We start from the raw sequence: 26,889 nt of genomic DNA, 5'->3' as shown, positions 1-26,889 counted from the left end.
AATTAAATAGCTTGTACTCTCTCTCTCTCTCATGTTATATAATACAAGATGTGTATAATGGGGCACAGCTTGGATTGGAATTTTGTCTATTAATAAAAACAAAACCTTATTATTCAAAGAAAAACTATGTACAATAGCATAAAAGAGAAATATATTACACAATGAAAATTCGGGACCCTGCGATGAAATAAAATAAAATAAAATAAAACCTCTCCTTTTAGATTTGGAAAAAATTAAAAAAATTTTTGTTGAAGTTTAATCCACATCCAAAAAAGATCACGTATCATGAACATACAGCTTGATGAAATTTCTAGCTAAATAGCCTTGCCTAATTGCTCTGAGATAAAATCCTAAAACAAAACAAACAAAAAAATAACCCAGATCATTACCAATAATACTACAGAGGCTTCTGTTTCCTTCCAGTCACTATACCTATGGGAGTAGCCTCTACCCTGACTTCTAACAGCATAGATTAATTTTGTATGTCTTTGTACTATATCTGAATGTCATCTTGTGTATATTTTTCTTCCTGACTTATTTTGCTCAATATTATATGTTTGAAATTTATCCATGTTGTTCTATGTAGTTGAGAATTATCCATTCTCATTGTAGAAGTATGGCACTTCATTTTGTGAATATAGCACACTTTATCCAATGACAGAAATCTGGGTAATTGTCAGTTTGGTGGTTTATGATAAGTGCTGCAATGAACATTCTCATACATATCTTTGGCAAACATATGCACATTATATTAGGTATAAATCTAGGAGTAGAATTGTTGGGTCATCAGGTATGCAAATTTTTAGCTTTGGTAGATTCTGCCTTGCAGACTTACAAAGTGGTTTTACTAATTGCTACTCCCACCACCAGGTTATGAGAGTTTCAGGTACCCCAAACACTTGCTAATACTTTATATTTTCCATCATTTTACTTTAATTATTATGGTGTGTGTTTTATGGTATCACGATGTGATTTTAATCTGCATTTTCTGATACACAATCACAATGCAGATGAATATATTTACTTATATTTATTGGTAATTTGGATATCCTCTTTTGTGAAATGTCCCCATAAATCTTTTGTCCATCTATTGGATAAATCCTGTTTTTCTTAATAATTTGTTAGAGAACTTGATATGTTCTAGAAACTAGTCCTTTGCCAGTAATATTTATAGTGAAGATCTTCTCTTATTCTGTGACATTTTTCCATGTTATAAAGGTGACTTCTGATAAACAGAAGTTCTTAAATTTAAGATCAGTTATCATTTTTCTTTTCTTTAATGATTAGCACTTTTTGAGTTTCATTTGAGAATCTTGTCTATTAACCTCATAAAAATTTTATTCTGTTGATCTCCTTAAAAGCTTTATTAATCTACTTTTCATATTTATATCTGCTATTGATCTTTTACTAATTTTTCATTATGTAAGAGATAGAAATCCAGATACATTTTTCTCATATAATGTACCCAGCACCATTTATTGAAAAGATCATTCATATCTTAAAGCACCAGTGCCACCTTTGTTGTAAATCAGTTGAGCATTTATGTGTGGGTTTATTTTTTAACTCTCTATTCTATTTAAATGATAAACTTGTCTATTGTTGCATCAGTATCACATTGTCTAAATCACAGTAATTTTATCTTAGATATTGATAAATGGAGTAAGTTTTTCAGTTTTTCTTACTTCTTCAAGATTGCTTTGACTATTTTTAGCTCTTTTCATTACCATATGAGTTTGAGAACCTGGTTATCTATTTACACACACACACATGCATATGCACCCTTGCTGGCATTTTAATTGGAACTACACTAAATCTATAGATTAATTTGGGAAGAATTGACATTTTTATACTTTGAATTTCCAATCCACGTACAAGTATACCTACTCATTTATTTATTGCTTTTTAAAATTTCTCTCATACTCTTTTGGAGTTTTTAGTCTAGAAGTATTGCACATCATTTGTCAGATTTATTTAAGCATTTGACATATTTTACTGTTTCTGTAGTTAACTTTATTTTTAAATTTCAATGTTACTTATATTGCTAATATGTAGAAATACAATTTATTTGTCTGTTGACTCTGCATACGGTCTCCTTGCTAAAGCATTTATTAATTCTAAAAGTTTTTTGGTAGATTCTTCTGAATTTTCGATGTAAACAATCATGCTTTCAGATAATACTAGTTTCATTCATTTTATCTAACCATTATACTGTTTCTGTCTCCTTTGTTCCTAGGCTTTATTGTACTGGATAGTTAGATAATGAATAAAATTTTGAATAGAAGTGAGGATACTTGCGTCCTTGTCTCATTCCCAATTCTAGGGAGAAAGTTCACAATAATAATTTGATTATTGCATTTGTGTTTTCTGTAATCTCCCTTTTTCTTAATATTTTTACTCAATCAGGGCACATTTAAATGTTTAGTGGATTTATTAGTTCAAAGGTGAAAAGAGGGAAGGAAGAGCAAATCAGGAGAAAATTGACAAAGGAATTATAGTGCTTTCTTTCACTAGTTCTTATTCTGCCTGTCTAGATAATATAAATGTTTAAGGAAAACAAGGAAGCAGAAAAAAAGATTCAAAGATGAGAAGAATTCTGAGGCGTTACTGACATCCTCTCAGAACTGTGGTTGTAGGGAGTGTAAAAAAAGACTTGATTCTGTGACTTCCCCACAGCTAAAACACTTTATTTTTGAAATGACATCAATGATTGTTATTAAAAATAACAATGAAGAAGTTTAAGGTACCGCAAAGAGATGCCATCCTTTAATTAGTCTGTTATAGGGCGGGATCATTCTCTCAAACCAATATGAGGTTGCTTCAGTACATCATTAAGTTTAGGGAGTAGCAAAAAGCCACAGGTGAGGATCAAGCACTAACTTAGGGTAAGATCTAAGAATAATACACAAATTTTGTCCCTGGGCACAGTTGCAAATTGTATTTTAGAAAACTCATCTCATGTAGTAGGAGGTAGTGTGGCAGATCTTACAGAAAATGTTATATTAGATTTTAAGTAGTTAATATATTCTTGCCCATCTAGTCTTTATGGACTAGATGATATTAAGGATATTTGGGATATAGAGTTTAGACCAATTTTCCCATTTTCATTATATTGACTTTATTTCATTTATTAATAAAACTCCTTTTGGCAGAATTTGGATACTGACTCTAGCCTTTTAAACTGTAACAACTCTGAAGTATAACCTGGCCAAAGATTCTCCTGAAAACAGGTTTATAGTAAGAAATATTTGCTGGCATAAGAGGGAAATGTTGAAAGAAACAACAACTACAGCTCTAGGTATATTATGTGTCAAACAATATTACAGGCTCCACCAAAAACATAGAGAGGAAATCAGTTATGTTTTCTTCCTTCATGTTGTCCTTTGTGTGTGTGTGTGTGTGTGTGTGTGTATACACATATGCAGTTGTCATAAAGTGCAATGCCAACTAGTGGAAAAATAGAGTAATAATGGAGATCGTAACAGGGACAACTAACACAGTCAAGAGCTGGGGTATAGGAAACAGTTATCTAGTTAATAACTTGATTCATTTTTCTTCTAATATGTATATTGTGGGACTAGTATATGCTAGGCAAAATGAAAACAGTGATGAAAAAATTAAACATGGTTCTTGTGGTTACAAAACCTAGAATCTGGTCTTTTGGGTGAGGGGAAACTAGACAAGCAATCACAAAAATAAATACATACTTTCAAAATGTATAAAATTATAAAGTGAAGGTGGAAGGTGCTTTACGAAAATGTAATAGGGGACCTTACCTAATCTTTGGGTCAGAAAAGGCTTTCCTAAGAAACTTTAAAGTTGAGATCAGAAAGATGTGTAAGAGTTAACTAAATAAAGAATAGTGGCAAGAATATCCTCAGCATAGACATAGCACCTGAAGGTGCTAAAGGCAAAGAAGGACATGTTATTCAGAAGGTCATTGTGGTTGGAGCTAAGGAGGAGGGAAGCAGGAGATGAGGCTGCAAACTGGGAAAGGACAAGGTTAAGGTTATGTAAGACATGTCAATAAACTTGAACTTTACACTAAGAAATATGATAAGGTCTTTAAGCGTTTGGCAAAGAAATAATCAGAAAAAAATATTAATATATGTACCAGATTCCCAACACAACCTACTGATAACTGTAGGAAACTAAAGTTTTTCAAATTAGTTCATGGGTGAATCTGCTTCATTGGAATTTTGCAGCTTGATCTTAAAGAAAAGCAGTGTACCCAGTTCTTCCATTTAGAATTTTTATGCTACTATTTGTGGTAAACAAAACAAAACAAAACAAAAAAAAAACAGCAAAAATGAGGTATTTACCAGAAGTTCAATTATGCCTTCAAGGCCATATTGTAAGGACATTTTCTATCCTCCTCAATTTTTGTCCCTTGTGCTGGTTTTTCTCTCTATAAAAGTGCATGGCTGAGTAAAATAAGAATTAAGGCTGAAAATTTAATCACAACATATTTGAGTCAAAATGAAAGTCTTAAGAGGAATTTGAATTTCGAGAAATTTCTTTGGCTCTATTAGGTGCTTCCTGTAAGCAGATGCAATCTGCCAGACAAATGAGGTGTACCGTAGCATGAAAAGGGAGGAAAGAACCTAAGTCTAATACTGATATTTATTGTTACTCACACTGGTATTGCTTGAATTCTTGAGCTTTAGACTTTATAAAGTAGTTATTCATTCATTTGGTTATTCATTCAATATTTATTTAGTGCCTACTGTGTGAAGATGTTTGGGACACATCAGTAAACAAATCAGACAAATATCTCAGTCCTCATGCAATTTACATATAAGAAGAGGGAGATGGGTAATAAACAATAAACATTATAAGTAAATGCAAGAACATTAAAGAATGTTAAATAACATACAGTATATAGTATAATGGAAAATGGTAAGTGCTATGGAATAAAGAGGAAAAAAAACAGTAAAGTGAACTGAGAGTATTAAGTGAGAAGGGTGGGGAAGGTAGACTAAAATAAGATAAAGTCAAAAGGTAATGAGGATCCATCTTATGCAGGGCCCTCTAAGCAATTATAAGGACTTTGGGTTTTACTCTCAGTGAAATGAGAAGCCATTGGAGAGATGTGTATACAAAATACTGGCTGCAGTGTTGATAAAAGCCTTTAGAAGACTAAGGGTAAAGACAAGGAGAACTCTACAGTCACCCAGGTAAGAGCTGATGATGTACTGCTCTCCCTCCCCCAACTAGCTACTACCACATTTATTTTCTCCTTGTTACAGGAAAACACTATATGATTTTAATACTGTTCCCAGAAACTCTTCTACTGTTATCTCCATCTCCACTTAAGTCTGGTTTTTACCCTGAAGCCGCTCTTGTTAACGTCAATAATGACACAACCTGTTAAATCCAAAGGTTAAATTTCAGTCATTTTCATTTTCCCATCAGCAATAGCTGACATAGTTGGTTACTCAATCCTTCTGAAATAGTTTATTTTAACTTTGATGGAGGAATACTGTGCACTGTTGGTTTTCTAACTTCCTCTGTGGTCATTCTTAGAATGCCAACAAAGGAAAAAAAAAAAAAACACTGATTGTCTTGGATACCAATTGCAATGTTCAGGTAGAACTTTTAAAAAGGCAGTTTGGAGAGTGTCTTATCTCCTAAAGACATAGGATCAAGCTCAGGGCCTAATCGCAACCTAAGTAGAATTACAGAGCAAATTAAGTGTGCAATTCTACCATATCTCTATGCTAAGAAATGGTTATGGTTGTAAAAGAGTGGGAGGTTGGGATATGGGATGGGCATATTAGGGAAGAAAACAGGTAAAGGTGAGAAATTTGAATTCCCTAATACAGCTGGAATTTCTTGTTAATAAAAGAAACTGCTCTCTACATAAGCTGGAGCAAGTTGTGTTTCAATGGAATGCCAATTTTCTCAGGCCTAACTCCCAATTCTTTTATTGCACTTCTTTTATGGAGAAGTGCAAATACTAATCTAGAAGGAAAGAGCTGTAGAATCCTGGCAAGTAGTATCAGTAAAAGTCTGGAGAGCATGAATGAGAGGGACTTTAAGGTTGTTAGGCCAAGCAGCATGAAATGTAAAATCAGTATGGGTTGAATTTACTGAAATGAATGTATTCACTCAGCGTTTATGATTTGTGTTGATTTAAGTGCTGTAAGTGAATATGAGTAGTATTCTAAGATGATGATTTAAAGGCAGGCCTATGGTCAATGAAATTGAGATTTGGAATTTGTAAGTCCTACTGAATAGGAAAGGTGCCCAAAGGTTCAGAGAATGTTGGAATGAATGTGCTATGTGGAATCTACTTAATCGACTCCTAGTTTCTACTCTAGGGTCTCAGGGGGAACATACTTTTCCCCAAGCCCTCTTCAAAACTCTGTAAATATCCTTTAGGAAGCTGGAGATAATGATGGGAGGTACTGTTATGAAACTGGACTCCTCAGTTTCCATGGCAGTAGTGGAATACTGATATGCTGAAGTAGTAGAGAGGCTTACCTGTTAGCAAAAATTAGGGACAATTACTATAATAAACTTCAGAGAGAGGTCATAATCAGAGCACTGTCCCAAGTAGAAATATAGATGGTTGATCATAGGATCTCTAGGACTAATTTAGGTGGAGAAGCTATTAAGATACCTTTTGAAAATTATAATGGGAAAATTCTAGGTTTAGTGAGCAGAAACCTTATTCAAATCGCTGTAGTGGGTTTATATTCTCTTACTCAAGTTCTAGATCTAAGACATTTCACAGAATTCAAGATATAGGTATCTCCCACTGTCTGAAAGTTTGCATTAGACCACTTCACTTTTACAATAGACCTACATTGGAAAAGTAACAGATTTTTTATTAAAAACAAAAATCTTCTTTGGATTTATTTCAGTTAGCAAAAACAGATACAAATGTAGGTCTTTTAAAAAGTGAAGTGGCATCATGCAAACTTTCAGAAAGTGGGAAATACTTTTCCCTTTGTGCCATTTCAGCTCACAAAATGTTTCACAAAAATGCTCTACTTCAGGATAGCTGGGGAAACCAGTTTGTGTTTATGGAGAAAGCCATCTCTCTTCGAGGAAACATTCTTCAATGCAGCCACATGGTAATCATCCCCACATTTTCTCCCAGAGACATGCAGCAATTCATGAAAGTGACTGTGCACAGGACAAAGAATAAAACTCTGTCTTTAAGTTTTGTGGACACTGACACCAGATTGATACTAACCTCTAATGACTTGAAACACACTGGACAGATTTGGGGTTTATAGAGGTCAGAAGACAAACAGAATCTTGGTTGAAGTAAAACTCATTGTGATTATTTTCCAAGTTCCAGAATAAATAGTGAAAATAGCTATATTTAATACATACCAAAATACCCACATTAGTTCCTCTGTTGGTGAAGTGTGCATTATCTTGGTGGAAATGACCCAGTGGAAGCTACTGGAATATCTCACTTCCCCCAAATATACTAAAAGCAATACTGCTTTCCTAGGGAAATTTTGGAGATTAGTGCCATCATCAAAATTTGAAAAAAAAAACAGGAGTAATAATTCCTACTTCATTCACATCTATCTCTCCTGTCTGGCGAACACAAAAGTCAGATAGATGGGTCTTGGAGTATGACTGGGTTTTTCAAATTTAAGAAGGAGTCATGCCAAAAGAGCTACAGTTCAGATGTTTTATCCAATTACTGGCGCTAAAATACCGCTTTAGGTATAGAATTTTTTTTTTTTCTTATTTTTACCAGCAAATGTAATCAGAAGCCATTTACACCTACCTGGCAAGGAAAGCAATATATTTTTACTGTCCAACCTGAGGATTATTTCTGATCTGTTCTCTATCATAATAGACCAGAGGGACCTTGATTTTCTGGCCATCCTATAGACCATTACATTTGGCTATTATATTGAGGATGCTATACTAACTGGACATATCAGGTAGGAAGTAGCATGAACCCTAATTACCTTAGTAAAACATGTAATTGCTAGAGGATGGGAGATAAACTCCAAAAACTATCTGTCAAATCAGGTGTCAATTCTATCTCAGTGAAGCTGGGGAAAACAGTAAGGTGCCAATTGACATTCTCAAAAAAAAAAAAAAGGCCTCTGAAAAGTGAGAGAAAAGTTGCAGAGCCATTTACAGTCCACAAGGAAAGTGACACATGATGAAACTCTAGGTGTTGGAGATAATACACATCACATCTATTTGTGCAGCTTCAACTTTTTAGCTAAATAATTCAGAAGACAGTTTTAAATTGGGAACAAAGAAATAAAGGTTCTGTACTACCTCAAGGCTGTAGTACAAGCATCCCTGCACTTAGACCTCCTACCCAGAAAACTTAATAATACAGAAAATGTCTGTGGCAGTTGAAAATGCTGAGTGGAACTCCTGGCAAACTCCAATGGTAGATTCTATTATGGCAAAAAGTATTCTCCATTAGGAAAATAGATTTTAGATTTCTACTAGGATCTGATAGTGTCTAAACACTTGACCATGGGCACCATAAAACTATCTGATTTGAAATCATAACTATTTCAAATCACAACTATATGATTTGAAATTCCCATTTTGAAATGGTTGCTATTTAATCAAAAGAATCCAAAAAATGGATGTGCACTACAGCATCCCATGCTAAGTCAAGAACGTCTGAATAGTATAATTGCATGACTGACTGCTCAGATTCCCATGAGCCCATGAGCAGTGGGAGTCTATCAAGTGCCACAGCCTTTCTCTGGAGGGAGCCTACCTAAAAACAATACTGAAGAAAAATTATTCCTCCTGATAAGTGACAGAATATTGGTTGTCCAAGCCAAACTGAAGGAGACAAGTCCAAGGTACACTGAGTTATGTGCAATGACTAATGTATTGGCTAGAAAAATGGAAGAATGATGACAAGGAGGTCTGAATCATGGATATGTGAATGAGCTTTTCTGAATGGGTGGAGTGTGAAGATATTCTCATGGAAATATCCTCACTGAATGTCTACTGCAAAGCATCTTTTCAGTAATTTGATAGACAATATGATCCTTCCTCTAGATGTCAGTCAGCTTTCTCCCCTTGCCATCTGGTGGAAGTGTGGAGACTTTCTCTCATGAAGGAGACAACCATTTGTCCTTGTATAAATAGATATATTTTCACATGTCATACACTTTACCTTAACAAATTTTTTTCAATGCCACCGTATATAGTCTTAGAAAATGATTTTGGTATTGTCATGGTATTTACACATTGGAGATATGGGGATGTATGTATATGTATAGCTGATTCACTTTGTTATGAAGCAGAAACTAACACACCATTGTAAAGCAATTATACTCCAATAAGGAAGTTAAAAAAAAAAGTCATTTTGTAGCAAACTGCAGTACAGCAATGGCTCATGCCCACAAAATTTATGGGTTCTACCACATGTCTTACTCCATATAGCATTTAGCTATGTAGAACATTGGAATGGCCTGCTGAGGTGTGGGTTAGAATAGCAGTTGGGAGATAATGCCCTGCAAAGCTAGGGAGCTTTCTTATAGTGTGTAGCATACATATGAAACAGGAGGCCAAGAGGTGGTGCCTTCTTTCTCAGAGTCAGAATTCACTAGTCTAGGAATCAATGGATAGAGGCAAAATGGGACTCATCTTGCTATTATACCTACTAACTATATTAAGGAGTGCTATGTACTGAATTGTGTGCCACTCTTTCTCTCAAATTCATATACTGAAGTCCAAACCTTCAATATGACTGAATTTAGAGATAGGGCTTTTAGGAGGTAATTAAGGCTAAGTGAAGTCATAATGGTGAGGTGCAAATATGTTAGGATTGGTGGTCTTGTAAGAAGAGGAAGAAATCTTTCTCTCTCCTCCCTCCCTGTGCATGTACCATGGAAAGGCCATGCAAGCACACAGCTAGAAGGCAGTCTTCTGCAAGCCAGGATGAGAGCCCTCACTAGAACATGAGTATGCTGGCAGCCTATGCTATGCAATCTCTGTGCCTATTTATGTTGTATATTCTGAAATTTCCTTTTCTCTTTTTTCTTGAAGAAAGCTTGTCATTTGGAATAGATTCAAGTATAGCCTTTTCTAGGAAACCTTCCCTGACTCTCTAGGTCACTCTTGCTACTCCTCTTTTGTATTTTAATTTTATTTGGTATATATCATTGTCATTGTCCTAAATATATTATATTGTAACCACCAGTCTATGAAGCTCTCTCTTTCCTGAGGCTGGTGACCAAGTTTTATTCATACTTATATCCTAAGCCACAAACACAGTAGCTGACATTTGGTAGGTTCTCAATAATACTTGGGAAATCAAAGTGTCAATAAGTGAACAGAAGGGAAAGGATGAAGTATGATTTTAGGAAGTACAGCTGTTGGAAGGCATGAGAAATTGAGACTCCTGGTTTCAGGGACTCTCAGTATATTGGGATGAGAGGTCTCAGGGTACTGATAAGTGCAAAGGCAGCTGTTCAAAAAAGATGTTGAAAACAAATCTCTCAAATTCTGTTTTGTCTATACATACGTTCTAATGCAAAGGCTTTGCTGCAATGGACGATTCAATATATTCATTAGTAGAAAGTTAGCAGAACTAAGAGAATGGGACTATATCTTTAAGAAATAATATCCTAGAAATGCCAGTATAGACTCAACACACATTCCTCAGCTGTACCTCTTCCAGGTATTTCTGAGCCAAGAGCAAAACTGTTTTTCAAGGCCTACTCACAGATTTATGTGCCCTAGCTAAATGTTGAAGGAAGTTTAAAACTGAGCAATTAAGTACTCAAGAGAAATTCTTATAAACATTTTAAAGACACTTACTGGCTGAGTTGTCCCTGTTTCTGTTAAACTCCTGATCTGATCTCTTTCCATGCAAAGTGGAGGGTAACTCTGACAGTTAACTACTTATTTTTTGGAAGGTAGATACAGTGAGTTATCTTGATTTATATTTAAGGAACAAGTCAAATTCTGTCCTATAGACTTGTCTTCTGAAAAATTAAGAGAAATAAATTTATAGCAAAGGTGTTTTTCCTCAAAAATGGTTTGACAATGATGATCTAATTCAAGAAAAACATAAAATAATAGAATTTAGAAAAAAAATCTGAAATAGAACATATGCATTCTAAAAAAATGCATATCTTAAAACCTAGCATATAGGTGACATTTAATAAGTATTTGTTGACTGAGTAAATCTTGGATTAAATGAAGTGAAATTGAAAACTAATGGAAATATTGCTATTAACAGAAACCAGAGGCTTTCCTCTTACCCTGCTTTCTCAGCTATCCATAGCACACATGATGATACTACTGTGCTACAGGTAAACAGGCTGACAAGCCATTACTGTAATCAGCTATGAAAAGGTCATTTGCATATACCTCCCGTATTTTTAGGCACTTCCTCTGGGTACTGTATTCAGGCCTGGCATCTCTTTCATCTGATGTGCTGAATTAACTTTGTTTTTGGATTGGCATCTTCTCGAGAATTTTTCCTACACTTTGCTTTGAAGTAAACATACTGTTGTGAGAAATACGGTGAGAAATATTCCTTGGGAAGCATTAATTTTCTACTTACCGTATTCCCAAGGATGATGAATCATTATTTGTCTTCAATTTTGGCAACCATCTATAATCGGGTAAGCAATATTATACCTGCAGACACCTCAGCATGCATGTATAACATTTCTTTGAAAACAAACAGACCACCACAACAAAATTCCAACAGGTCAACCAAATTCTTACATTGGAAAAGTAACTGATCTGTTGTCAGCACTATACATGGGCTATTCCAGCCTTACAACTATTGGTGACTTACAATTAAGAAAAAAGTTGTGCAGTATGCAGATGCTTGAGATACCAGTTTACCTCCTTTTTTGGGGTTGGATGTTGGTTGTTTAATCCTCTGGGTTCTTTTTTTTTTTTTTGCCTTCCTGAGAATTTCTGTTGTTACTTCACATTTGCAAAATTAAGAACTAGGGTAGCAGATTTTTTTTTTTTGAAAGGTAGTAAAAACACACTTTGATTTTTATGTTAGACAAAGCTGTTTAAAATATGTAATTGACATATGGGTCAGCAAAGGAAGATGTGCATTTTATTCACATTTTCACTGAATTCTTGAAAATCAGGATGCCAGGTAAAATGTTTTATTTCCATGTAAATAAGGTAGTTGTTACTCCTTTCTAACTTTTCCTCCATCAAAATCAGGCCTCAACAGGTCTGATGATGAAACGGAATGAACCAGCTGACAAGTGAAGTAGAATTTTAAACATGTCCCACATTTGTCTCTTTAACCTTCTCTTCTCTACAGTCTACTTCATTGCAAATTTCAAAATAGCCATTTGAAACACTTTTTGAACTTTCAATTTCAAAAGTGTTTGTAAAATGCCTTGTAAATAAATATATTTACTCTATATACTTTTGTATATGTACAGGGAGCAAAAAGAATACAGAGGAAATAAATGGAATAAGGAAAAATATATTTGCTAACTATATGGAATGTTCAATTTTTGAATAGGAAAATGGCATTTTTAAAAACTTTTGTCAATAAGAAGAGGTGTGGACAATCCCTTAAATGTTCTGATCAAAATGTCATAATTGTTGAGTCTAAAATTATTTTATGTGCTATTAAAAGCACTGCTGATTAAACTATGCTTTCTCATAGCTTATAATTTTTTTTTTTTTTTTTTTGCGGTACATGGGCCTCTCACTGTTGTGGCCTCTCCCATTGCGGAGCACAGGCTCCGGACGCGCAGGCTCAGCGGCCATGGCTCACGGGTCCAGCCGCTCTGCGGCATGTGGGATCCTCCTGGACCGGGTCACGAACCCGTGTCCCCTGCATCGGCAGGCGGACTCTCAACCACTATGCCACGAGGGAAGCCCTATAACTTTTATTATTATTCTGAAAGAGCTCTTTTAGACTTATGTAGACAGAGATTTTTATCTTATGTCAAAATAGTGTATACAGGTTAAAAAAATAAACAAAATAAATTGGTTAAGCTATTCCTAAAATTTCCTCATATTTAGAATCCGTCATTCCCAAATCACTTTTAGGCTCATAGTCACAAGTTTTTGTGTTTCCACATAATACAGTCTTTTGTGTGTTTCTTAAAAAATGTCTCCAGTATTCTTAGGATTTTCTCCTAACCTACTGATGACCATTCTGTAAGTTTTGAGGCACATGCATAAGTAAGGACAGCTACGTCATGCCAGTCACCTGCTTTACAGCACTTGTTAGATACATATTGATTTTAGAGATGTTGAAAGGTGAAGAAAAGGAACTCATAATCAACTAGATTATAGTAGAAACAAAAGAGTATTTGATCTGTCCTGCAATATAAAATAACCAGTTATAGCAAGGTCAACTCCATTATCCCAGCCATTCTAGAAATATATTCTCAAAATTTAGAGAAAGAGAAAAGCAATTCAAAGTAGAAAATGAAACATTGTGTGACTGAAGGTAATTAATATCTGATGGTGGAAGTTTGGGAAAATAAAGTGAAATACTCAACTCTTCTTTTAGCAGTCATGGGTTGGACTTTTAAGAATACTTTCCCATTGATTATTTCATGATCCTATGCATCCAATTTGTAATTCTATAGATGTCACTCTAAAAATCTCTACTTATCTTAATCAAAATACTAAATTGATCATGTTACAGCTAATTCATTACAGTTGCTTAATTAAATCCCAACTCATAAATAATAATGTTTAAGAAAAGAATAAATTGTATAAAATATTGTCATTGAATATTCTTTATAATGATCTGAAATCATGTTAAAGATCTTTTAACTTTTATTTTTTAATCCTAAAACTTGGCTGCAACATTTTTTCTAATAATCCAAAGCATATTCAATTGGATTTGGTTTTTTCTTACACCAAGAATTGCATATACTCTCATAAAGATAAGACATGACATGACCATTCATCTTATTAAATGGTTTGTGAGGATCTGAAAGAACATCTCTCCACAAAAAAAGTTCCTATTATCATGCTTAATGTTTAATACTTATATCTAAATTGTGAGCAAGTGTTCAGTTTTTCAAAATTTAAAAGTCAATTTAATTGTATTAGAAGACATACATCATACTGTGACACTATTATGCCTTCATTTGTGTTGTTTCCAAATGTTTATTTAAAAACACAATCTGTATCACTCTGAATTAAATTACGATAGTTATACCATCGGTTTTAATTTTGCAGAGAAAATGCAAATATAAAACATTTCTCTTTGCTGTAGTCTAGATTACATAAAATGTTATCATGCTTCAGACTTTGTTCAGGAAATAGCCTTCAGATGCATAAAACTAAATAAGCAACAAGAAATTGCACAAAGAAAAGAGAGGCATTGTTCACATAGATCTGAAGAAAGAGAGAAGAGAATAGGCAGATTCTGATTGATGTTCTAGAAACACCAGAAAGTTTCATGCTTGAAAATTGGTTTTTAAAATGCCATGTGTCTGCCAACAATATGTGAAAACTAATGATACCTCTGCTGAGCATTTCTTGATCAGATATGGGGTTTCAGACTTGAACTTAACTGTGGGCCAAGGTTAGCTACTCTGTCCAAATTCTTAGTTTTTTCTTGAAGGAAGTGGCTTAAAGTCTCTTAGATAAAATGAAAATCATGAAACCATTTAAATTTAGAAATGTAAAAAATGTCTTTATTGAATTCTATTTCCTTTCGAGAGTAGATTTTATAATGAAAGGACAAACATTCCATACACAAAATTAATACCTAGCCGTCCTCATTTTCTTATGAAGAAAAACTGTGTTATTAAGGGAAGAAAAAGACTGTAATATTATGGAAAACACTCATCTGACAGCAAATTAACATCACAGTTATAGAGTTTTAAGATTGCAAATCACTCTGAATTACATTTAGGCAATACACTAAATAGAAAGTTTAAAATTAATTTTTCCAAAGAGGCAACTCTGTCGGTTGTTTAAAGGTAGTTTAAAAAGATCATTTATTCCTTCAGCAACACTCAAATTAAGAATCCCATGGGACATTCAAACACTGGTTTATTCTATGGCTTAAACTATTTTTTATTTGCTTCAGAAAAAACAGAAAACATTTGGTCACCCTTCTCGGTATAAAAGAGGAAGAGTGAAATTCTCATTTGACAGAGCGACTACTATAAACTAAATATGTTTGCTAACAGGATCTCATTTAAACTACTAAGTGATACATGTCACACACACAGACACACACACATATATACACAAACATATGTGAAGGGAATTAAGGTTGCAGATAGAATTAAGGTTGCTAATCAGTAGACCTTAAAATAGGGACATTATTCTGGAGTATCTAGTTGGACCCAGTGTAACTCCATGGACCCTTAAACATAAAAGAGGAAAGAAGAGTGGATCAGGGATGAAAGAACAAGGAGGAGCAAGTCAAAGCATGAGAGAAGGACTCAACCCACTATTGCTGGCTCTCATTAGAAAGGGAACCATAAGCCCAGAATTGCAGATGGCCTCTATAAGCCAATTAAGGCCCTCAGCTGTGAGCCAGCGAGGAAAGGGGGATCTCAGTCCTACCATGGCAAAGAACTGAATTTTGCTAACAACTTGAATGAGCAAAGAAATGGATCCTCCCCAGCGAGACCCTGGAAAGAAACGCTACCCTGCCCATATGGTAAATTAATATTAACATATTAATATAGGTTAATATCTATAAACATATTTTATATAATTATATTTAATGCTATTCTATATATATTTATTTCAGACGTTTAGAATTAAATTAAGCAAATGTTAAGAAAAATTTGGGCTTCCCTGGTGGCGCAGTGGTTGAGAGTCTGCCTGCCGATGCAGGGGACACGGGTTCGTGCCCTGGTCCGGGAAGATCCCACATGCCGTGGAGTGGCTGGGCCCGTGAACCATGACCACTAATCCTGCGCGTCCAGAGCCTGTGCTCCACAAAGGGAGAGGCCACAGCAGTGAGAGGCCCGTGTACCGCAAAAGAAAAAAAAAAAAAGAAAAAGAAAACCTTAATATGTTACCTTGGGGCTGAAATCAACATTTGAAATGTTTCACAGCAAAGTGGAGGTGGTGGTTGTGGACACTGACACTTACAGATAGCTACTGAGGATGAAATAAAATCAGTAAATATATAGGAGAAACCTGGAATATCATCACTATTTAAAAAATATTAGACTAAACTTATATTTAAGAACATTTAAATGCATGAGATTTAGTGTGCTGTTTTTGTTCTTCTGAAAAATAACATAGAAGTGACTTTTCTTTAAAAAAAGCATAGTTAAAGTAAACTAGGTATAAATCTAAATATGAGATGAATATATAGCTTACAGGACAAATAGCCAAAATGGAATTTATCAAACTGAAGCAAGAATCTGTATGTAGCAATTAGGGTTTTACAATCATATATTTAACCTTTACCAGCTTTATGGCTGTATAATTAACAGACGTATAATAGATTGTACATATACAAGTGTACAATTTGACAAGTTTTGGTGTAAGTACATACTCAGGAAACATTTAGAAAATTAGGAAAAGATCCAAAAGTCTCCTTGTACCTGTGTAATCCTTTCATTTCACTCTTCTCTCCATCCCACCCCATCCCACCCCATCCCACCCCATCCCATCCCATCCCATCCCATCCCATCCCATCCCATCCCATTCCCAGGCAGCCGCTTGTCTGCTTTCTGCCTCCATAGATTTGTCTGTACTTACTAAAACTTTATATATATGGAATCATAAAGTATGTACCCGTTTTGGGGGACTTCTTTCACTCAGTATAATTATAATTATTTTGACTCATCCATGTCCTAGTGTATATCATTCATTCATTTCTTTTTATTGCTGAGAGTACTCTATCGCATAAAAATAACACAATTATGTTATAGGCATATCAATAGGAATGACTTCTGTTGATGGAAATTTGGGTTGTTTCCCATCTTTGTCTATTACAGGTAAAGCCATGATCCTTCATGTTTGTTATGTACGTACACTTTCATCTCCCTTGGATAATTCCTGGAAGTGAAATGTCTGAATCATCTGATAGATGTAGGTTTACATGTTTAAGAAACTGCCAAACTCTTTTTCAAAGTGATTATACTTTACATTTGTACCAGCTTTCTGAGAGGTATAGTTCTTCCGTATCCTCACCAATGTTTGGTATGGCCAGTCTTTAATTTTAGTTATCTTTCTGTTTATCTTTAGCGAAGGGTCTGTTCATATCTTTTGCCCATTTATATCTGGCTATTTTCTTGTTGAGCATCAAAAGTTCTTTTTATATTCTGGAGATGAGTCCTGTGTCAAATACATGATTTTCAAATGTTTTCTCCCAGTCTGTGGCTTTTCTTTTCATTCTCTTTAATATTGATTCTTGATAAAGTAATGTTTTCAACTTTGATGAACTCCAATTTATTATCTGTTTTCTTTTGTGAAATGTTCTTTCAATATCATATCTAAGAAATATTTGCCTATGTCTCCTATGATTTATTTTAGAAGTTTTATGGTATTAAGTTTTGCATATAAGTCTATAATCCATTTTAAGTTTTTCATATGATGCAAGGTAGTGATCAAAGTTATTTTCTTTTTTTTAAACATTAGAACATCTACTTTTGAGAGCATTGTCATTTCTCTACTGAACTGTCTTTGCATTTGTGTTCAAAATAAGTTTTCTATATATGTGTGGTCTATTTTGCACACTCCATTATATTCCATTGGTCTAACGTAAGCTAATACAATGTTGTTTTTTGTTTTGTTTTTTACCTTTATAATGAGTCTTGAAATCAGGTTGTGTTAGTTTCCTCACTTTGTTCCTCTTTTCAAAGTTGTTTGGAGTTTTCTAGCTCATTTGAATTTACATATGAGCCCCAGCATCAGCTTGTCAAGTTTAACAAAACAAAACAAAAACTGCTATGCTTTTCATTGGTATCACATTCAGTTAACTTCAGGAGAATTGACACCTTAATAATAGTGAGTCTTCTGGCTCATAAAAACATTACTTATTTAGGCCTTCCTAATTTCTCTCAATAATGTTTGGAAAGTTTCAGATCTTGCACATATTTTGTCACATTTTTGCCTAAATATTTTACATATTTTTGATGCTAATGCAAATGGTCTTTTTAAAAATTAATTTTGATTATTTCTAACTTGTAGAAATACAACTGATTTTTATATGGATCTTGTATGCTGTAGCCCTGATAAACTCATTTATTATTTTTGTTAGCTTTTTGCAGATTCTGTTAAATTTGAGTATGTTATCTTTGGTTAAGAAAATCTTTACTTCTTTTTCAGTCTGGATGCATTTTTTTTCCTTGCCATATTGCACAGAGTAAAACATCATGAACAATACTGAATAGAGGTGGTGAGACTAGGAATCCTTGTTTTATTCCTGATCATAGGGGGAAAGCATTTTATCTTTCACCATTAAGTATAGTGTTAACTGTAGGTTTTCTGTAGATACTTTTTATCAGGTTTGGGCAATTATCCTATATTCCTAGTTTACTGTGAGTTTTTATCAGGAATATATGTTAGATTTTGTTAGATGCTTTCCCTGCATCTATTGAGATGAACATATTGTTTAAAATTTTAGTTTGTTAGTAGGTGAGTAGTATTGATTTTTTAATGTTAAATGCATCTCGTATACCTGGGATAAATTCTACTTAGTTATGATGGATTATCCCTTTTATGTGTCATATTTACTTTGCTAATATTTTGTTTAGAATTTTTCCATTTTTGTTTATGTAATACAGTGTTATAGACAGTTTTTTGAGAGGAAGTTTTTAAAATTTATATCTTTCAAGGAATTTGGTCATTTCATTTAAGTTTTAAAATTTACTGGCATAAAGATTTTTAAAATAATATTATTTTAGTGGCCTTTTACTATCTATATAATTTGTAGTGATAGCATCTCTCTCAATCTAGATCTTGGTAACTTGTGTCTTCCTTTTTTATTCTTGGTCAATCTCGTTGAAGATTTGTTTTTTGTTTTTTTTTTTAATCTTTTTAAAAACCAGTTTGGTTTCATTGAGTTTTCTCTCCTGTTTTATTTCTTTGATTTTTCTCTCTGATTTTTCTTTTTAATACTTTCTTCTGTTTACTTTTATTTTAATTTGCTCTTATTTTCCTAGTTTTTGTGATAGTAATTGAGGTAATTAACTTGACACATTTATTCTTTACTAATAGAACTGAATGCTGTAAATCCACTCCCCACAAGGTAGAGCTTTATCAGTACCTTTCAAATTCTGATATACACTATTTTCATTTTAATTCCATTTAAAATATTTTTTTTTTATTTTTTCCTTTAAATCCTTCTTTGACCCATGAGTTACATTCATTTATATAGATAAATGAATGTAAATTTTCTATCTGAGATAATTTTTCTTTTCCCTGAAGGACTTTATTCCATTTTTCTTGTAGTGTTAATTGGATGGCGATGAATTACTTCAGTCTTTGTATGTTGAAAAGTCATTATTTTGCCTTCATTTTTTTGAAACGTTTTTGCTTTGTATAAATTATAGGTTGAAATATTTTTCTTTTCATATTTTAAAGATATTTCTGTACTGTTCTGTCACATGAATTGTTTCAACAGGAAAATAAATCTGCTCTCATCCTTATCTTTGTTCTTCTGTAGGCAATATATTCCCTCTCCCTCTCCAATTTTTTAAGATTTTCTCCTTAACACTGGATTTGACCAGTTAGACTATTGTATACATTAGTGTGGTTTTCTTCATGTCCTCTGTGTGTGTGTGTGTGTGTGTGTGTGTGTGTGTGTGTGTGTGTGTGTGTACTTGAGATTCATTGGGCTTCTTGGATCTGTGGGTTGACAATTTTTAAATCAATTTTGGAATACATTTAACTAGTATTTCTTCATCTTCCTCCTTTCAGAGTTTCCAATTACACAAATATTAGGCTATTCAAGATCATTCCATAGTTGCTGACCCTCTTTTCATTTTTTTAATAATTTATTTTTTCTATGGGTTCCATTTTGGATAGTTTCTATTCTAATATCTTCAAGCTTACTAATCTTTTTCTATGCAATGTTTAATCTGTCATTAATTTCATTCAGTGTATTTTTCCATTCAGATATTAAATTTTTTACTTATAGAAGTTTAATTTAGTACTTTAAAAATATATTCCATTTCTCTACACTTATTTTCAACCTCTTCAACCTATATCTATGTATGAAATACAGTTAATCCTTGAAAACTATGGGGCTTAGTCTGTATATAATTTATAGTCTGACCACCATATCCACAGTTCCTCCACATCTTCAGATTCAACCAACCACCAACCCTGTGTATTTACTATTAAAAAGTATTGGCATATAAGTGCACCTGCACAGTTCAAACCCTCATTTTTCAAGGGTCAACTGTGTTTATAACGACTCTGTTCATTTCCTTGTCTACTAATTCTAAAAACTGTGTCTGTTCTGGATTATATTTGATTTTTTTCCCCCTCATTATAGGAGTGTCATATTTTCCTGTGTTGCATGACTGGTAATGTTTCATTGGATCTTAGTCATAGTAAATTGTATCTTTTTGGGTGCTGTATATTTTTGAATTTCTATATTCTTGAGTTTTGTTCTAGAATTTAGATAAATTAATTGGAAATTGATCCTTTTGGATCTTGCTACAAAGATTTCCTAGTTGGTATGAAACGTGCATTCCTAGAGCTAATTATGTCCACTACAGAATATTCTGTGCTCACATTACTGGGTACTCTGTACAATTCCCTATAAATTAGGTTTTCCAGTGTGCCTAGTGGAGACAGGCATGACTCTAGATGGCCAGTGTGAGCACTGGGCACTGTTCCATTTAATCCTTTTGGACTGTTTTTCTCCAAACCTGTATCATTTCCTCACATAGATGCGATGACCAGTACTCTGCTGAATTCACAAGGGGCACCTTCTGCTGTTCTCTGGCATTCTCCCTCTCTGAAACTCTCTCCCCTTGGTACACAGTCCTGTTGTTTTTAGCCACTTTTGGTATTTCCAGGCTCTCAGCTCCATTTATATAACTCAGGGAGCCTGCCAGACTCTTCCTGAGGTTTTCCTCCTTGTGCAATGACCTGGAAATTCTCTCAAGGCAATAAGCTGGGAAACTATAGGACTCATTTCACTTATCCCATTTCTCTGGGATCACTGTCTTGAATTGCCTGATAAACCGTAGTTTTATGTATTTTTTCTTGATTTGTGTTTGTTTCAGACAGGAGAATACCTAATATTCTATCTTGACTAGAAAGAGATATCTGAATTAATTTTACAACCTCTACTGTTTGGATGATTTAATTCTACTTCATCATAGAATTCACCTATGTGCTGAATTTTTCACAAGGGAGAGAAGTTTCATAGTTTTCACGTTTGTTTATATATAAGTCATCATACTGAAGATGGATTCCTTAAGGACCCATGACTTACTCTTTTGTTTTTTATCCCTGGAATCTAGCAAAATGCCTAGCATATAGTAGATTTTGATTGATGGGCCTATATGAATAGAGGACCAAATGAAAGAATGTAAAGGAGAAAATAAAGAGTTTGGTGTTGAATTTCCATCTCTTCTGTACTGAATTGCTTATGTCCCACCAAAATTCATATGTTGAAGCCCCAAAGCCCTAATGTGGCTGTATTTGGAGATGGAGTCCTTACGGAAGTAATGAAGGATAAATGAGGTCATTTTAGGGTGGTGTACTAATCCAGTAGGATTAGTGTCCTTATAAGAAGAAACACCAGACAGTTTGCTCTCTCTCCCTTTCCACATGCACACACAAAAAGGCATGTGACCACACAGTGAGAATGTGGTCATCTACAAGCCAGAAAAAAACCCCTCACCAGACGGTGACCATACTAGCACTTTGATCTCAGACTTCCAGCCTCCAGAAGTATGAGAAAATAAATTTCTGTTCTTTAAGCCACCCAATCTATGGTATTTTGTTATGGCAGCCTGAGCACACAAATATACCATCTAAACTTGGGAAATATTGAAAAAAAATGAAAAAAATATTGATAAAAATACCAATGGGAATCAGTTAAATGATTGAGTGTCTTCATAAGTCCTATTTAATAACTAAAATTTATGAAAACTCAATTCTCCAAAACAGAAGTTTTTTATATGTGCCTCTTTTAATAGTCACCTCTTCTTATTTTAATTAAATCACATTAGAGAAGAATATAGTCTAATTTTTATTTAAAAGGAACTTTCCATAAAATGACACAATCAGTCCCAGAATAGTAGCTTTTTACATTAAACTCACTTCCAGTTGGCATTCCTGAATTTCTGGAACCATGTATCAGAAATGATGTGAAAGAACCTAATGCTGGATGATAACCAACAGGTGGAAGTTTTTGCTGTTTTGACCCCAGGTGAAGATAGTTTGCTGTGTACTTCTTAATTATATTTAAAATTTTTTATTTGAACATTAACAAGGACACATATCTTAAGAAAAAAGTCAGTTATTAAATTGATAATGTTTGAACCTGACTCTTGTTTTGCTGCTTTATTATTTTTTTTAAGACCATCTAGTATCAGTTTTGTTTTAAATAGACCATAAGAAATGTGTGGACCCTCTGCTGGAGTTGCATTAGAGCCCTGGGACTGAAACAAACTTTAAGAAGTCCTCTGGCATATCCTACTATTAATATTTTAAAAATTAACTACTTTAAGAAAGAATTAGTATTAATACTACCCAACACCTTTGTGTGTATACTTCTTTTGAGTTTACAAAGCACTGAGAGTTTGTAAAGCTCCATAAAATCAATCTTCACTGTAATTCTCAGATATATATGGCAAGTAATGGCCTCATTTTACAAACGGGAGAACAGTAACTGGAAGAGGATAAATGATCTATCTCTGGCCTCCCCATTAAAAAGTGGTAAGGTCAGGTTATAACTCAGACCATGCTCAGATTTCTGCTCTGGTCTTAGGCCTATATCATGGACAGCCTAATTAATTAACAATTAATTACCAATTGTTGTACAGTTGTTCAGTACAGATAGGTTGTACAGTTGCAAATCCAGATTCATAGTCTACTCTGAAAGAAACCTATTTACTACTTTCCATCTGACGTTAACAACATCACCCAAATTAAGTTTGATAATATTTAAAATATTATTTTTGAATCAGAAAGGCAGAATTTTCTTCTTAGAATATTACAACTGTGGTCTCACATAGATAGAGGATTGCCAGGAATAGCTCCTCATGACTGATGTGGTAAAGTTTCAAAAAGCTTTAAAATACCTTTGATAGTAATAGAAATTATAGTATTGTAAAGGAACTTTATTTCAGGAAGTTTTCTAAAAGAAATACCATTAGAATGGACAAATATAACAAATGGTTAATGATCCAAATTGGAGACGATGGAAGGAGTAATGAGGTATCCTAGAGGAATCTTCTTTTACTTATTAGTTTAAGGAGGATACAGGCTTCAAATTGGGTTCTTGGCAGGGAGGAAGAGAGAGAAATCCTCTTTAATTCCCATGATGCTATTGTGACACTGAATACTGTTTCTCAATTACAACAAAATGCAATATATCAAAGCAATGTAGTATGTGGCTTAAAGTAGATGGAAGAATTGTCTAATTCAGAAAAAAATCTGCTTAAAATTTCTTGTCACTCTTTTCTCCCCTGTCCCATTATATCTTCACACAGTGAAGGTGCTGAGTTACATTATAATTTCATTTGAGTTCAGATTATCATTCTGGGACACTAGTTACAAATAAGAGCCATATTTTAGATGGCATGAGAAAAACACAGCGTGGCACCTTATAACTGTCAGCCCAAACGGAAGTTTCCCATTTTTCCCTTGATCAGTACTGGTTGGAACACCGTCTGGCACATGGCTAACACTGAACAATTGGTAGTGATTATTGTTATTACCCAGTCTTCCTAAATGAGATTTTGTCAGTTCAGCACTTCACAAAATTTCTTTAACTAATCTGCAGTTCCTTGATTTTGTGGAAGCTTCAACTTCATATACCCTGGAAAAGACTCTTTTCAGAACTCGATCAAGGCACATGGTTACTAGAAAAATGTCATTCTAGCAGCCAAGTAGAAAGATTTATAACACAGTTGACTCGTAAAGCTTAGGGACAATTTACAGAAGACTTGCTAGGCTAGAAAGGATTACTGGCCAAATCTTAAAGCTCTGTCCAACATTGTTTCTCTGAACACTTTAGAGATTTTATTATTCAAACTTATTTACTATTTAGCACATGACTACATATCACAAAATTATAAAATATCTGAGACTCTACATTTTCTGACAAAAACATAATATTGTTTAAAATAATTCCTCTAAAAATAAGTTCTCTCTAATTCACGTAGTGTGCATACAGGAAATGAGGTATCTAGGCTCTCGATACATTATGTTTGATGGGATCTTAATTCAGCGTTTCCCATATTGGCATGGATAGTATGAAAACGGTGTTCTGTGTTCAAATTAATTTGATAATGGCTTTTAAACAAGCAAAACAAGTTTCTTTACTCCAGAATTTCTTAGAACCTGGGCTGTATGAGTACATATTATAAATCTCCTAGAGGAGTATGCAACATTTGCTGAACACATTTGCCTGTGGAATATACACTTCAGGCACATTTAATAGCATGTCCTTAAGAAACAACGGTTGAGGATCTACTGTTTTAGCAAGCAGTCATATTTTTGTGACCTTTCATAAGTGAATCATAGTTCAAATATGGAAACATACAATCTATGAATCACTGTTAATTAGGATACAACTCAGAGGGAAATACATTTTATTATTTCTCAATTATTAGATTATATTATTAGACCTCAAAGGATCTATAAAAACTTATAAATAAATTTATTAGGTTTTAGTTTTCCATGGAAAAGCCATAAAATTGCAGGTTAATATTTTACATTACCTAGTGTATTTAATAATTTACAAAATATAAACCACATTTTGTTTTTAAAATTATTAAATAAATAGGGTTTGATATATTTAATATATCTTTTATTTTGGGAAGAAAACCTGAATTATGGATGAGGTACAGAATGAAAATGCAGAATAAAGAAATTAAAATAATACATTATGATGGCAGAGTCAACATCCACCATGTTTCTTGCTCACCTGTAAAAGTTCTTAAAATAAACAATGAGGAATTTAATTGTCCAGGAAAAAAGGAAAAATAATATAAAATGAAGGAGGACCTTGTTGACTAAAACTGAACTTGTATCAGTATGAGCAGGGCTTTTTTACATGCAGGGTGAAGTACAATCCTCATCATACATTTACCACTGGAAAGACTAGTATTAAGGGACTGGCTTTGGGTAGATGTTTCAAAGTCTAAAAAGACATTAAGAGGTTGATGTTGAAGAATTCATAGATTAAATTTTTGAAAATAAGATCTCATAACGAAAGCTTGAGAAGTCAGAGTTAATTAACTTTGGGAACTTTGAATAAGGGTAGACAACTATTTTCAGAATGATTCGGACTCAATCATTCTAAACGATAAGGAACTAAGAATATAACCATCACTAACACTGGAAGAAAAATATAGCTTGGGAACATTCTTGGTATTTTAGATAGAAAAGAGGAGCATGAACTATTTACTACAAACCTGTGATGTAGTTGGCAATTATTTATTATTGAAATTCTATACTATCCTTTTTTTGAAAAAATGCATAAATATATTTACACACATAAACATATGCATATATGTAATATATAAGTATTGAATATATATATTCAATAGAAAATTAAAATCTTCAGATGTGAGTTGCTACCTTAACATTAATTAGGAGTCTGCACAAGTGAGAATAATCTAATTTATGGACAACTCAAGCAACCCAAGGTTTTAATGCTCAGTTTAACAGTGGAAAATTAGACGAAACAGAGAAAGAGAAGAATTATGATAAAAAGTAACAACAGCAGCAATGACCAACTTTAAAGTGTGCTTTGCAGTACAGGGCAGTGAAATTGTATGAGTTTAGAATTAGGTTTGATTTCTAATTTTACTTTATTCATTTATTCACTTATTAGTAGTCATTTTAAAAAGACTAATAATCTCTATGAATAATTTCATATACAAAATGTGGAGAGTAATACATATATACTTCATAGGATTATTAGAAGAATTAGATATCCTGTAGATAAAATATCTGGCTAATAATAATATCACTGTTTATTGATAATCTACTATGTGTTTCAAAATTAATTTCATGAAGTTAATTGAGACTCAGAAAAATTGAGGTACAAATAACAAGAGAAATGCCTGAGATCTGAATCCAGCTCTCCTGACTTCTAATTCAGTACCCTGTTTACTACACCAGAGCAGCTTCTCTTTATTTTTTATAGTTCATCATAGTTTCACATTTCCTTTGTTGAGAATTTTTCATTTTTTAACCTTATTATATTTTTATGTATTATCTTTATTCATAAATTATAAGCTTTTAAAAGCTCATCCATATTTATCTCTCTCATTTTATTGCAAAGATGATTTAAATATCATAGATGTTCCAAAATGTCTATTGAATGAATAAAATAATGGATTAGAAAAGAATTGGCTACAATAATTAAATTCCCTTTCAATGGATCCAATAACCCCACTAATTCTGAATTCTTCCTTAGTGAATGCTACACTGATGTGAGCTTGCAGAAATTAAAATCATTATAAATATCTCAACTTTACGTTTTGGCAAAAACCACTTAGATATGTACTCATAATGCTAATTTGAACTTTACATTTAATGCTTCTTTATTCCCATTGATACTAGCACTAATTTTCCACAGTACTTGAAAGTTTAAAAGTATTGTAATTGTAGAAAAAAAATTAACAGAAAAAAAAATTCAGTCCCACATTTTTAGCAGGCTCTCATGCAGTTAGTTAATAAAATGCTGAAAAATATACCAAGCAACATTTTGGAACAACAAAAAAAAATTCCTCTATGGACACATATTGCACATTTAAAATCTTAATTGAGATGTGTAAAGTTAATCATTAA

Source organism: Phocoena phocoena, chromosome 1 (assembly GCF_963924675.1).
Source record: "Phocoena phocoena chromosome 1, mPhoPho1.1, whole genome shotgun sequence".
In the NCBI taxonomy this organism is placed as follows: Eukaryota; Metazoa; Chordata; class Mammalia; order Artiodactyla; family Phocoenidae; genus Phocoena; species Phocoena phocoena.
Note: the sequence above shows the minus strand (reverse complement) of the source record.